The 13,553-nt window shown below is 43.6% G+C and overlaps 1 protein-coding gene across 1 annotated transcript in view; it reads right to left on the reverse strand.

The window, feature by feature from the left end:
* The window catches only part of anos1b (anosmin 1b), a 186,750-nt gene that overhangs the window by 152,504 nt on the left and 20,693 nt on the right, over positions 1-13,553 (reverse strand). The window lies entirely within an intron of this gene.

Here is a 13,553-nt window from a genome sequence, read left to right on the forward strand (position 1 = left end):
TCTGCCCCTGAACAAGGCAGTTAACCCACTCTTCCCCGGTAGGCCATCATTGTAAATAAGAATTTGTTCTTAACTGACTTGCCTAGTTAAATAAAGGTTCAAATAAAAACTCCTATAGGTTCCATATCTGGTGAGTCTATAAACATTTGAGATAAAAGTTAACATAATTGTCCCTAAACACCAGCATTAAACAAATGTACACTACATGAGCAACATCTCATTCCAAAATCATAGACATTAATATGGAGTTGCCCCCCCCCCTTTGCTGCTGTAACATGGAAAACAGACCCAGACCATTATTCCTCCTCCACCAAACTATTCGTCGGTCGGACTACCAGATCGTGAAGTGTGATTCATCACACCAAAGATCGCCTTTACACCACTCCAGCCGATACTTGGCGTTGCGCATGGTGATCTTAGGCTTGTATGCGGCTGCTCGGCCATGGAAACCCATTTCATGAAGCTCCAGACGAACAGTTCTTGTGCTGAAGTTGCTTCCAGAGGCAGTTAGGAGCTCAGTAGTGCATCTGAGGACATATGATTTTGACGAACTGACAAGTTGGAAAGGTGGCATCCTATGACGGTGCCACGTTGAAAGTCACGGAGCTCTTCAGTAAGGCCATTCTACTGTTTGTCAAAAGAGATTGGCTGTGTGCTCGATTTTATACAGCTGTTAGTAACGGGTGTGGCTGAAATAGTGGAATCCACTCATTTGAGCGGTTGTCCACATAATTGTGTATATATAGTGTATGTTGAACTCTTCCACTTGAGAGGAGAATAAGTGTCATTGTCTGTCTGATACGAACGTAAAATAAATCTCCTCAGCGGAGTTCCCACATCCGCTTTTCAGCAGAAAAGTTGAACAAACAATATCCTGGATACGTTTGTTGGCAACTCCTCTAGGGATGGTCTGATACAGACATCATGGAGAGAGAAACACTGACACAATAAACAGGGCTGTAAAGTCAAGCTTTAGATTCCTTCTTAAAAGTGTCGACTCGGGAGGCTCGGTGATGTAAAGATGGCCTTGGGCCCACTAGTGACAGGATGATCCATCCCCATTCTACCTCAAAGATGAAAAACACCAATTAAAGCAGAAAGCCCTGAGCGGGTGATAAGCCTTACTAACGAGTCCAAGACACTCTCTCCCTCTGAGTGAGCAATGTTTTACCCCGAACGCAGGATCATCCTCTCCCACTACTTATAACATTCACTTACCTCAGTCTTTTACACGCACATACCGCCTTGGTCTTAATTACCACAAAGAGGAACAGAAAGAAGAATAGCCATTGTGTTAGTGGGGTCAGGATCTAGGGGTGCACAGGGGGCACTGATCTCAGCAGGAATGCTAAAGGTTCACACCACCCCACAGGATTTAATAAGCTACTTAACCCAGCAGCCCAACATGATGAGAGCAACAGAAGCAACTAAGAAGAAAGACCAAACCCATAATTAAGAGGCTGTAACGAGTGAAGGGAAGAGGAATGGGAGGTGAAAAACACAGCAGCAACACTTCAGTGTTTAGATGTCATTATAAGAGAGGTGAGGAAAAAGGAGGAGGAAGAGTAGGGGGGGGGTAGAGGAGGGGAGGAGGAGGAGGTGGAGGAGGAGCTGGATGAGGAGCTGGTCGAGGAGGAATGGTAAGAGGGGGAAGAGGAGGAGGATTGGGGGAGAAGGAATGGGGGGAGGAGGAAGGGGAGGGGGAGGCAAAGAAAAAACAATCTCTCTCTCTCTCTCCCTCTTTCTATCTTTCTCTCTCCCCACCCCTCATTTTCTCTCTTCCTCTCAGAGTTTTCTCTCTCTGTCGACTGAAGGCTCTGTGTGGGACTTGTAGCCTTGAGTGAATGATTTGTGGCCTCTGATGGACTGCTGTTAAGGCCTGAAGGACCCTCTTTAAAGGTTCAATGCAAATGTTTTTAGAATGTTTGTAGGACTGCAATCTGAAAACTAGCTGTTATTGGCAGAGAGGTTTGGAACTCTCTTTCTTATAACAGTTTTTACACTAAAAGGGCATTTTCATAATTTTCACAATTTCACAGTATTATTCCAACCTCATAGTGTGGGTCTTGAACTCACTCTGAATAGAAGACTTGATTGACAGGGTCATTGAGGGTCGTGAACCCTGCTGAAGGACATTGGTGAACGAGAGGAGGCCGTGGGGTTGCTGCTGTAGTAGTCTATAGCAACTTCCAGGATTCGCAACACATCAAGGCTGTGTTTGTGTGTTTGCACAGCATCTGAGACAGGATGATAGACCTCCTCTCCATGAACTCAAATGGATACACAGCTGGTTCAAAATGTCACTGTAATCCTACCAAAACAACACTCTGTGTGTGTGTGTGTGTGTGTGTGTGTGTGTGTGTGTGTGTGTGTGTGTGTGTGTGTGTGTACGCTCTGTTTTGTTTATCTAATTTATCCCCTGTTGCTCTAGCAACATGCCCCTCTGTCATTCATGGGAATATTGTACATATTACATCAACTTACCAGTGCCCCCACACATTGACTCTGTACCGGTACCCCTGTATATAGCCTCCACATTGACTCTGTACCAGTACCCCGCTGTATATAGCCTCCACATTGACTCTGTACCGGTACCCCTGTATATAACCTCCACATTGACTCTGTACCGGTACCCCTGTATATAGCCTCCACATTGACTCTGTACCGGTACCCCGCTGTATATAGCCTCCACATTGACTCTGTACCGGTACCCCTGTATATAGCCTCCACATTGACTCTGTACCGGTACCCCTGTATATAGCCTCCACATTGACTCTGTACCAGTACCCCGCTGTATATAGCCTCCACATTTACTCTGTACCAGTACCCCCCTTGTATATAGCCTCCACATTGACTCTGTACCGGTACCCCCCTGTATATAGCCTCCACATTTACTCTGTACCAGTACCCCCCTTGTATATAGCCTCCACATTGACTCTGTACCGGTACCCCCCTGTATATAGCCTCCACATTTACTCTGTACCAGTACCCCCTGTATATAGTCTCCACATTGACTCTGTACCGGTACCCCCCTGTATATAGTCTCCACATTTACTCTGTACCAGTACCCCCCTTGTATATAGCCTCCACATTGACTCTGTACCGGTACCCCCTGTATATAGCCTCCACATTTACTCTGTACCAGTACCCCCCCTGTATATAGTCTCCACATTGACTCTGTACCGGTACCCCCTGTATATAGTCTCCACATTTACTCTGTACCAGTACCCCCTTGTATATAGCCTACCCCACATTGACTCTGTACCAGTACATTGACCCCCTGTATATAGCCTCCACATTGACCACATTTACTCTGTACCAGTACCCCCTGTATATAGTCTCCACATTGACTCTGTACCGGTACCCCCCTGTATATAGTCTCCACATTTACTCTGTACCAGTACCCCCCTTGTATATAGCCTCCACATTGACTCTGTACCGGTAGCCCCCTGTATATAGCCTCCACATTGACTCTGTACCAGTACCCCCTGTATATAGTCTCCACATTGACTCTGTACCGGTACCCCCATGTATATAGCCTCCACATTGACTCTGTACCGGTACCCCCTGTATATAGCCTCCACATTGACTCTGTACCGGTACCCCCTGTATATAGCCTCCACATTTACTCTGTACCAGTACCCCCCTTGTATATAGCCTCCACATTGACTCTGTACCGGTACCCCCCTGTATATAGCCTCCACATTTACTCTGTACCAGTACCCCCTGTATATAGTCTCCACATTTACTCTGTACCAGTACCCCCTGTATATAGTCTCCACATTGACTTTGTACCGGTACCCCCCTGTATATAGTCTCCACATTTACTCTGTACCAGTACCCCCCTTGTATATAGCCTCCACATTGACTCTGTACCGGTACCCCCCTGTATATAGCCTCCACATTTACTCTGTACCAGTACCCCCTGTATATAGTCTCCACATTGACTCTGTACCTGTATATAGTCTCCACCCCCTGTATATAGTCTCCACATTTACTCTGTACCAGTACCCCCCTTGTATATAGCCTCCACATTGACTCTGTACCGGTAGCCCCCTGTATATAGCCTCCACATTGACTCTGTACCAGTACCCCCTGTATATAGTCTCCACATTGACTCTGTACCGGTACCCCCTGTATATAGCCTCCACATTGACTCTGTACTGGTACCCCTGTATATAGCCTCCACATTGACTCTGTACCGGTACCCCTGTATATAGCCTCCACATTGACTCTGTACCGGTACCCCCTGTATATAGCCTCCACATTGACTCCGTACCGGAACCCCCTGTATATAGCCTCCACATTGGCTCTGTACCGGTACCCCCCTGTATATAGCCTCCACATTGACTCTGTACCGGTACCCCTGTATATAGTCTCCACATTGACTCTGTACCGGTACCCCCTGTATATAGCCTCCACATTTACTCTGTACCAGTAGCCTCCCCCTTGTATATAGCCTCCACATTGACTCTGTACCCCTGTATATAGTCTCCACATTGACCCCCCTGTATATAGCCTCCACATTTACTCTGTACCAGTACCCCCTGTATATAGTCTCCACATTTACTCTGTACCAGTACCCCCTGTATATAGTCTCCACATTGACTTTGTACCGGTACCACCCTGTATATAGTCTCCACATTTACTCTGTACCAGTACCCCCCTTGTATATAGTCTCCACATTGACTCTGTACCGGTACCCCCCTGTATATAGCCTCCACATTTACTCTGTACCAGTACCCCCCTTGTATATAGCCTCCACATTGACTCTGTACCGGTAGCCCCCTGTATATAGCCTCCACATTGACTCTGTACCAGTACCCCCTGTATATAGTCTCCACATTGACTCTGTACCGGTACCCCCCTGTATATAGCCTCCACATTGACTCTGTACCGGTACCCCCTGTATATAGCCTCCACATTGACTCTGTACCGGTACCCCCTGTATATAGCCTCCACATTGACTCCGTACCGGAACCCCTGTATATAGCCTCCACATTGGCTCTGTACCGGTACCCCCCTGTATATAGCCTCCACATTGACTCTGTACCGGTACCCCTGTATATAGTCTCTATATTCCTCTAGCTATAAGGCCTGTGTCTATAATATATAGTGGAGATTCCTCTAGCTATAAGGCCTGTGTCTATAATATATAGTGGAGATTTCTCTACCTATAAGGCCTGTGTCTATAATATATAGTGGAGATGTCTCTAGCTATAAGGCCTGTGTCTATAATATATAGTGGAGATTCCTCTAGCTATAAGGCCTGTGTCTATAATATATAGTGGAGATTCCTCTAGCTATAAGGCCTGTGTCTATAATATATAGTGGAGATTCCTCTAGCTATAAGGCCTGTGTCTATAATATATAGTGGAGATTCCTCTAGCTATAAGGCCTGTGTCTATAATATATAGTGGAGATTCCTCTAGCTATAAGGCCTGTGTCTATAATATATAGTGGAGATTCCTCTAGCTATAAGGCCTGTGTCTATAATATATAGTGGAGATTCCTCTAGCTATAAGGCCTGTGTCTATAATATATAGTGGAGATTCCTCTAGCTATAAGGCCTGTGTCTATAATGACTTCCCTGAAAACCCAGAATGTTGAGGTTTTCACCCTTTTTCCTGGGCATTTCCCGATAGCGACATGATAGAGACTCACTCACAAGTGCGACACAGAACTGGGTTCTGTTGTGCGCTGTTATTTGCGGTCCCCCTCATCCTGTAAACATACTAATCTACAAAGTGTCCGGTTTATTGCCTCCTTGTCTGTTAGCAGTAGCCTGGTACAGAGTAACCGAATGAGAGCCTTGGAACTTCCTCCGGGCTGTGACGGGACTGATGCTCATGTCTATAACTGGGTAATTACATGCTTGGCTCTGAGGATTCCCACACACTGCTCCACTGACATGACTAGTTCACCAAAACGACAAATCACATCATCATACACAGTGGGGAAACTTCCTGCAACGCAGAAACCACCAACAACAACTAAATCTAAATGCAAATCTACCAAGACTCCCAACATTTGGCTCTTCGTGTGGGCGTACTTGCAAATTGGGATGAGCCAATATTGGCAGCCTGGGAAGTTTTGAATTCTGTTGTTGTTTTGGTTGTTATTGATTGTTAGCAGGAAGTCACCCAACTGTGTACGATGATGTCATATTGCTGAGTATACCTTTCAGATGAGCCATTTGAGCCAATATAAGTAGTCCACTCAGTATAGATAGTCAGTATAGGTAGTCAGTATAGGTAGTCACTCAGTATAGGTAGTCAGTATATGTAGTCTACTCAGTATAGATAGTGCGTATAGGTAGTCAGTATATGTAGTCTACTCAGTATGGGTAGTCTACTCAGTATATGTAGTCAATATAGGTAGTCTACTCAGTATAGGTAGTCAGTATAGGTAGTCTACTCAGTGTGGGTAGTCCACTCAGTATAGGTAGTCAGTATAGGTAGTCGACTCAGTATAGAAAGTCAGTATAGGTAGTCAGTATATGTAGTCTACTCAGTATAGGTAGTCAGTGTATGTAGTCTACTCAGTATGGGTAGTCTACTTAGTATATGTAGTCAATATAGGTAGTCTACTCAGTATAGGTAGTCAGTATAGGTAGTCAGTATAGGTAGTCTACTCAGTGTGGGTAGTCCACTCAGTATAGGTAGTCAGTATAGGTAGTCTACTCAGTATAGGTAGTCCACTCAGTATAGGTAGTCTACTCAGTATAGGTAGTCAGTATAGGTAGTCTACTCAGTATATGTAGTCAGTATAGGTAGTCAGTATAGGTAGTCTACTCTGTATAGGTAGTCAGTATAGGCAGTCTACTCTGTATAGATAGTCAGGATAGGTAGTCTACTCAGTATAGGTATTCAGGATAGGTAGTCAGTATAGGTAGTCAGGCTAGGTAGTCTACTCAGTATAGGTAGTCAGTATAGGTAGTCAGTATAGGTAGTCAGGATAGGTAGTCAGTATAGGTAGTCTAGTCAGTATAGGTAGTCAGTATATGTAGTCAGGATAGGTAGTCAGTATAGGTAGTCAGGATAGGTAGTCTACTCAGTATAGGTAGTCAGTATAGGTAGTCTACTCAGTATAGGTAGTCAGTATAGGTAGTCTACTCAGTATAGGTAGTCAGGATAGGTAGTCTACTCAGTATAGGTAGTCAGTATAGGTAGTCTACTCAGTATAGGTAGTCAGTATAGGTAGTTAGGATAGGTAGTCTACTCAGTATAGGTAGTCAGTATAGGTAGTCAGGATAGATAGTCAGGATAGGTAGTCTACTCAGTATAGGTAGTCAGTATAGGTAGTCAGTATAGGTAGTCAGGATAGGTAGTCAATATAGGTAGTCTACTCAGTATAGGTAGTCAGTATAGGTAGTCAGTATAGGTAGCCAGTATATGTAGTCAGTATAGGTAGTCTACTCAGTATAGGTAGTCAGTATAGGTAGTCTACTCAGTATAGGTAGTCAGTATAGGTAGTCTACTCAGTATAGGTAGTCAGTATAGGTAGTCAGTATAGGTAGTCAGTATAGGTAGTCAGTATAGGTAGTCAGGATAGGTAGTCTACTCAGTATAGGTAGTCAGTATAGGTAGTCAGTATAGGTAGTCAGTATAGGTAGTCAGTATAGGTAGTCAGGATAGGTAGTCTACTCAGTATAATAATTGTATAAACCTTCCTCTGCCACTGCAACTATTATTCCATTGCTTGGCATTTGAGGGAATATAGATTTTCAATATCCTGGCTTTGTATGCATGACTACCTTTCTGACATAGTGCTGGGTAAAGAGGTGGTAAGAGAAAGTGAGAGAGAGTATATTTGACCTCTCAGCTTCCCTATCAAATCTAAAATATTCAAGCAGGCAACCTAAGAAAAACAACAACAACGACAAATGGTTCAATGAAGAATGCAACAACCTAAGGAAGAAATTGAGAAATGTATCCAACCAAAAACATGGAGACCCAGAAAACCTGAGCCTACTACGCCTTCACTATGGTGAATCACTAACACAATACAGAGAATCTAACCACTTCTGCGGAAACTGGAACACACTAAAACAAACAACAACACAAAGAGTTATCTATCAAAAACAGAGATGTATGGATAAACCACCTCTCTAATATTTTTGGACCTATGCCAAAGAACAAACAGCCAAAACATATACATGATCAAATACAAATCTTAGACTCAACTATTAAAGACTACCAGAACCCACTGGATTCTCCAATTACACTGAATGAACTACAAGACAAAATACAAAACCCTCCAACATAAAAAGGCCTGTGGTGTCGATGGCATCTTAAATGAAATGATCAAATATACAGACAACAAATTCTAATTGGCTATACTAAAACTCTTTAACATCATCCTTAGCGCTGGCATCTTCCCCAATATTTTGGAACCAAGGACTGATCACCCCAATCCACAAGAGTGGAGACAAATTTGACCCTTATAACTACCGTGGGATATGCGTCAACAGCAACCTTTGGAAATCCTCTGCATTATCATTAACAGCAGACTCGTACATTTCCTCAATGAAAACAATGTACTGAGCAAATGTCAAACTGGCTTTTTACCAAATTACCGTATGACAGACCACGTATTCACCCTGCACACCCTAATTGACAAACAAACACACCAAAAACAAAGGCAATGTCTTCTCATGCTTTGTTGATTTCAAAAAAGCATTTGACTCAATTTAGCATGAGGGTCTGCTAGACAAATTGTAGGACAGTGGTGCTGGGGGAAAAACATACAACGCTGTAAAATCCATGTACACAAACAACAAGTGTGGGGTGAAAACGGACAACAAAAACACACATTTCTTTCCACAGGGCCATGGGGTGAGACAGGGATACAGCTTAAGCCCCACCCTCTTCAACATATATATCAATGAATTGGCGAGGGCACTAGAAGTGTCTGCAGCACCTGGCCTCACCCTCATAGAATCTGAAGTCAACTGTCTACTGTTTGCTGGTGATCTGGTGCTTCTGTCCCTAACCAGGGAGGCCCTACAGCAGCACCTAGATCTTCTGCACAGACCTGGGCCCTGCGGTAAATCTCAGTTAGACCAAAATAATGGTGGTCCAAAAAAGGTCCTGTTGCCAGGACCACAAATAAAAAAGTCCATCTAGACACCCTAGAGAAGTGGTTCCCAAACTTTTCATAGTCCCGTACCCTTTCAAACATTCAACATCCAGCTGCGTACCCCCTCTAGCACCAGGGTCAGTGCACTCTCAAATGTTGTATTTTGCCATCATTGTAAGCCTGCTACACACACACTATACGATACATTTATTAAACATAAGAATGAGTGAGAGTTTTTGTCACAACCCGGCTCGTGGGAAGTGACAAAGAGCTCTTATAGGACCAGGGCACAAATAATAATCAATCATTTTGCTCTTTATTTAGCCATCTTACATATAAGATGTTCATTGAAAATTGTCAATTACTCACCACAGGTTAATGAGAAGGGTGTGCTTGAAAGGATGCACATAACTCTGAAATGTTGGGTTGTATTGGAGAGAGTCTCAGTCTTAAATTATTTTCCACACACAGTCTGTGCCTGTATTTAGTTTTCATGCTAGTGAGGGCTGAGAATCCACTCTCACATAGGTACGTGGTTGCAAAGAGCATCAAATTAAAATCAAATCAAATCAAATTTATATTTATATAGCCCTTCGTACATCAGCTGATATCTCAAAGTGCTGTACAGAAACACAGCCTAAAACCCCAAACAGCAAGCAATGCAGGTCTAGAAGCACGGTGTCTTAACAGCGCGATTTGCCAAGGCAAGATACTCTGAGCGCAGCCCAATCCAGAAATCTGGTAGTGGCTTCTGATTAAATTACATTTTCACAGAACCGCTTGTTGCAATTTCGATGAGGTTCTCTTGTTCAGATATTGGTAAGTGGACTGGAGGCAGGGCATGAAAGGGATAACGAATCCAGTTGCTTGTGTCATCCGTTTCGGGAAAAGTAATTGCACACCCAACTCACTCAGGGGCTTCGCTATATCACATTTGACATTGTCCTTAAGCTTGAGTTCATTTGCACACACACAAATCATACAATGATGGAAAGACCTGTGTGTTGTCCTTGTTAATGCAGACAGAGTAGAGCTGTGTGTTGTCCTTGTTAATGCAGACAGAGAAGACCTGTGTGTTGTCCTTGTTAATGCAGACAGAGAAGACCTGTGTGTTGTCCTTGTTAATGCAGACAGAGAAGACCTGTGTGTTGTCCTTGTTAATGCAGACAGAGTAGAGCTCCAACCTGTGTGTTGTCCTTGTTAATGCAGACAGAGTAGAGCTCCAACCTGTGTGTTGTCCTTGTTAATGTAGACAGAGTAGAGCTCCAACCTGTGTGTTGTCCTTGTTAATGCAGACAGAGTAGAGCTTCAACTTCTTAATCATAGCCTCTGTTTTGTCCCGCATATTGAATATAGTTGCGGAGAGTCCTTGTAATCCTAGATTCAGATCATTCAGGTGAGAGAAAACATCACCCAGATAGGCCAGTCGTGTGTGAAACTCCTCATCATGCAAGCGGTCAGACAAGTGAAAATGATGGTCAGTAAAGACAACTTTAAGCTCGTCTCTCAATTTAAAAAAATGCGTCAATACTTTTCTCCTTGATAACCAGCGCACTTCTGTATGTTGTAAAAGCGTTACATGGTTGCTGCCCATATCATTGCATTGAAAATACACGAGAGTTCCGAGGCCTTGCTTTAACAAAGAGAACCATTTTTACTGTAGTGTCCGAAACGTCTTCCAAGCTGTCAGACATTCCCTTGGCAGCAAGAGCCTCTCGGTGGATTCTGCAGTGTACCCAAGAGCCTCTCGGTGGATTCTGCAGTGTACCCAAGAGCCTCTCGGTGGATTCTGCAGTGTACCCAAGAGCCTCTCGGTGGATTCTGCAGTGTACCCAAGAGCCTCTCGGTGGATTGTGCAGTGTACCCAATTGGCGGCGCGTGCAAAAAGGTGTGAGACAGTACTTTTGCACATATAACACACTGTGGCTGAGGAAAGGCACATCTTCCAATATAAGTGAACCTCGTTTGTGTCTCTATGGGCCTTACCTTTTTTAACCATTTATCCATTTTCAAGCAAACAGAATGAGCAGCAGCTACGTTTGCCTACATACGGACCGTTAGTGTAATTCCCGCGAGAGAGTAACGGTTAATGTGATTGGATGTTAATTATTTGACGAGGCTACCTGTATTTGACATTATGTTGTTATTTCGCTGAACACTAGATGGTTCATTTTATTTTTGGCAGTGAAACGAGGCTACTCAGGCGAGAAAAAAAACATTATATTTATCAATTAACAAAATGCAAAGTGAGTGAACAGAAAAAAAATCTACATCAAATCCATATTTGGTGTGACCACCCTTTGGCTTCAAAACAGCATCAATTCTTCTAGGTTCACTTGCATAAAGTTTGAAGGAACTCAGCAGGTAGGTTGGCCCACACATATTGGAGAACTAACCACAGTTCTTCAGTGGATTTAGGCAGCCTCAGGTGCTTCTCTCTCTTCATTTAATCCCAGACAGACTCAATGATATTGAGATCAGGGCTCTGTGGGGGGCCATACCATCACTTCCAGGACTCCTTGGTCTTCTTTACGCTGAAGATTGTTCTTAATGACTTTCACAGTATGTTTGGGGTCGTTGTCATACTGCAGAATAAATTTGGGGCCAATCAGATGCCTCCCTGATGGTATTGCATGAGGGATAAGTATCTGCCTGTACTTCTCAACATTAAGGAGACCATTAATTAACCAAATCCTCAACTCCATTTGCAGAAATGCAGCCCCAAACTTGCAAGGAACCTCCACCATGCTTCACTGTTGAACCTCCACCATGCTTCACTGTTGAACCTCCACCATGCTTCACTGTTGAACCTCCACCATGCTTCACTGTTGAACCTCCACCATGCTTCACTGTTGAACCTCCACCATGCTTCACTGTTGCCTGCAGACACTCATTTGTGTACCGCTCTCCAGCCCTTCCGTGAACAAACTGCCTTCTGCTACAGCCAAATATTTCACATTTTAACTCATCAGTCCAGAGTACCTGCTGCCATTTTTCTGCACCCCAGTACCTGTGTTTTCATGCATAGTTGAGTCGCTTGGCCTCGTTTCCATGTTGGAGGTATGGCTTTTTGCCCGCCAGTCTTCCATGAAGGCCACTTCATGGAAGACTTCTCCGGACAGTAGACTTCTCCGGACAGTAGATGGGTGTACCAGGGTCCCACTGTTTTCTGCCAATTCTGAGCTGATGGCACTGCTGGACATCTTCCGATTGCGAAGGGAAGTAAGCATGATGTGTCTTTCATCTGCTGCAGTAAGTTTCCTTGGCCGTCCACTGCGTCTACGGTCCTCAACGTTGCCCGTTTCTTTGTGCTTCTTCAAAAGAGCTTGGACATCACATCTGGAAACCCCAGTCTGCCTTAATGTCTGCCTGGGAGAAACCTTGCTGATGCAGTATAACTATCTTGTGTCCTGTTGATGTGCTCAGTCTTGACTTTTGACAGTAAACTGTCTTCAGCAACCTCACCTTGTTAGCCGTGTTTGGCTGTTCCTCACCCAGTTTTATTCCTCCTACACAGCTGTTTCTGTTTCAGTTAATGATTGTGTTTCAGCCTACATTTTGAATTGATGATAATTAGCACCTGTTTGGTAAATTTTTTTAACTTCTTGGTTACAGGGGGCAGTATTTTCACGTCCGGATGAAATGCCCAAAGTCAACTGCCTGCTACTCATCCCCAGAAGATAGGATATGCATATTATTAGTAGATTTGGATAGAAAACACTCTGAAGTTTCTAAAACTGTTTGAATCATGTTTGTGAGTATAACAGAACTTATTTAGCAGGCGAAACCCAGAGGACAAACCATTCAGATGTTTTTTTTTAGGTCACTCTTTTCAATGGGTTTTCATTGGGAATCCTTGCAGTTCCTATCGCTTCCACTGGATGTCAACAGTCTTTAGAAATTGGTTGAGGTTATTCCTTTGTGTAATGAAGAAGTATGGCCATCTTGAACGAGGGTCACTTGAAGTGTACTGTTAGATACGATAGGGTCACTTCAAATGTACTGTTTGTTAGAGGCGCGTGACCAGAAAGCATGCTTCAGTTTGTTTTCTTCCTGTATTGAACACAGATCATCCCGTTTTCAATTTGATCAATTATTTACGTTTAAAAAATACCTAAAGTTGTATTACAAAAGTAGTTTGAAATGTTTTGGCAAAGTTTACAGGTAACTTTTGAGATATTTTGTAGTCACGTTGAGCAAGTTGTTTTTCTGGATCAAACGCCCCAAATAAATGGACATTTTGGATATATATCGATGGAATGAATCGAACAAAGGGACCATTTGTGATGTTTATGGGACATATTGGAGTGCCAACAAAAGAAGCTCGTCAAAGGTAAGGCATGAATTATATTTTTATTTCTGCGTTTTGTATCGCGCCTGCAGGGTTGAAATATTGTTTCTCTCTTCCCGCTAGCCATGATTAGCTGAGATAATGAGTGGTCTGGACATGCCGAGAGATGAGTTCGGATTGG

This window comes from Oncorhynchus nerka, linkage group LG24 (genome assembly GCF_034236695.1).
Source record: "Oncorhynchus nerka isolate Pitt River linkage group LG24, Oner_Uvic_2.0, whole genome shotgun sequence".
Classification (NCBI taxonomy): domain Eukaryota; kingdom Metazoa; phylum Chordata; class Actinopteri; order Salmoniformes; family Salmonidae; genus Oncorhynchus; species Oncorhynchus nerka.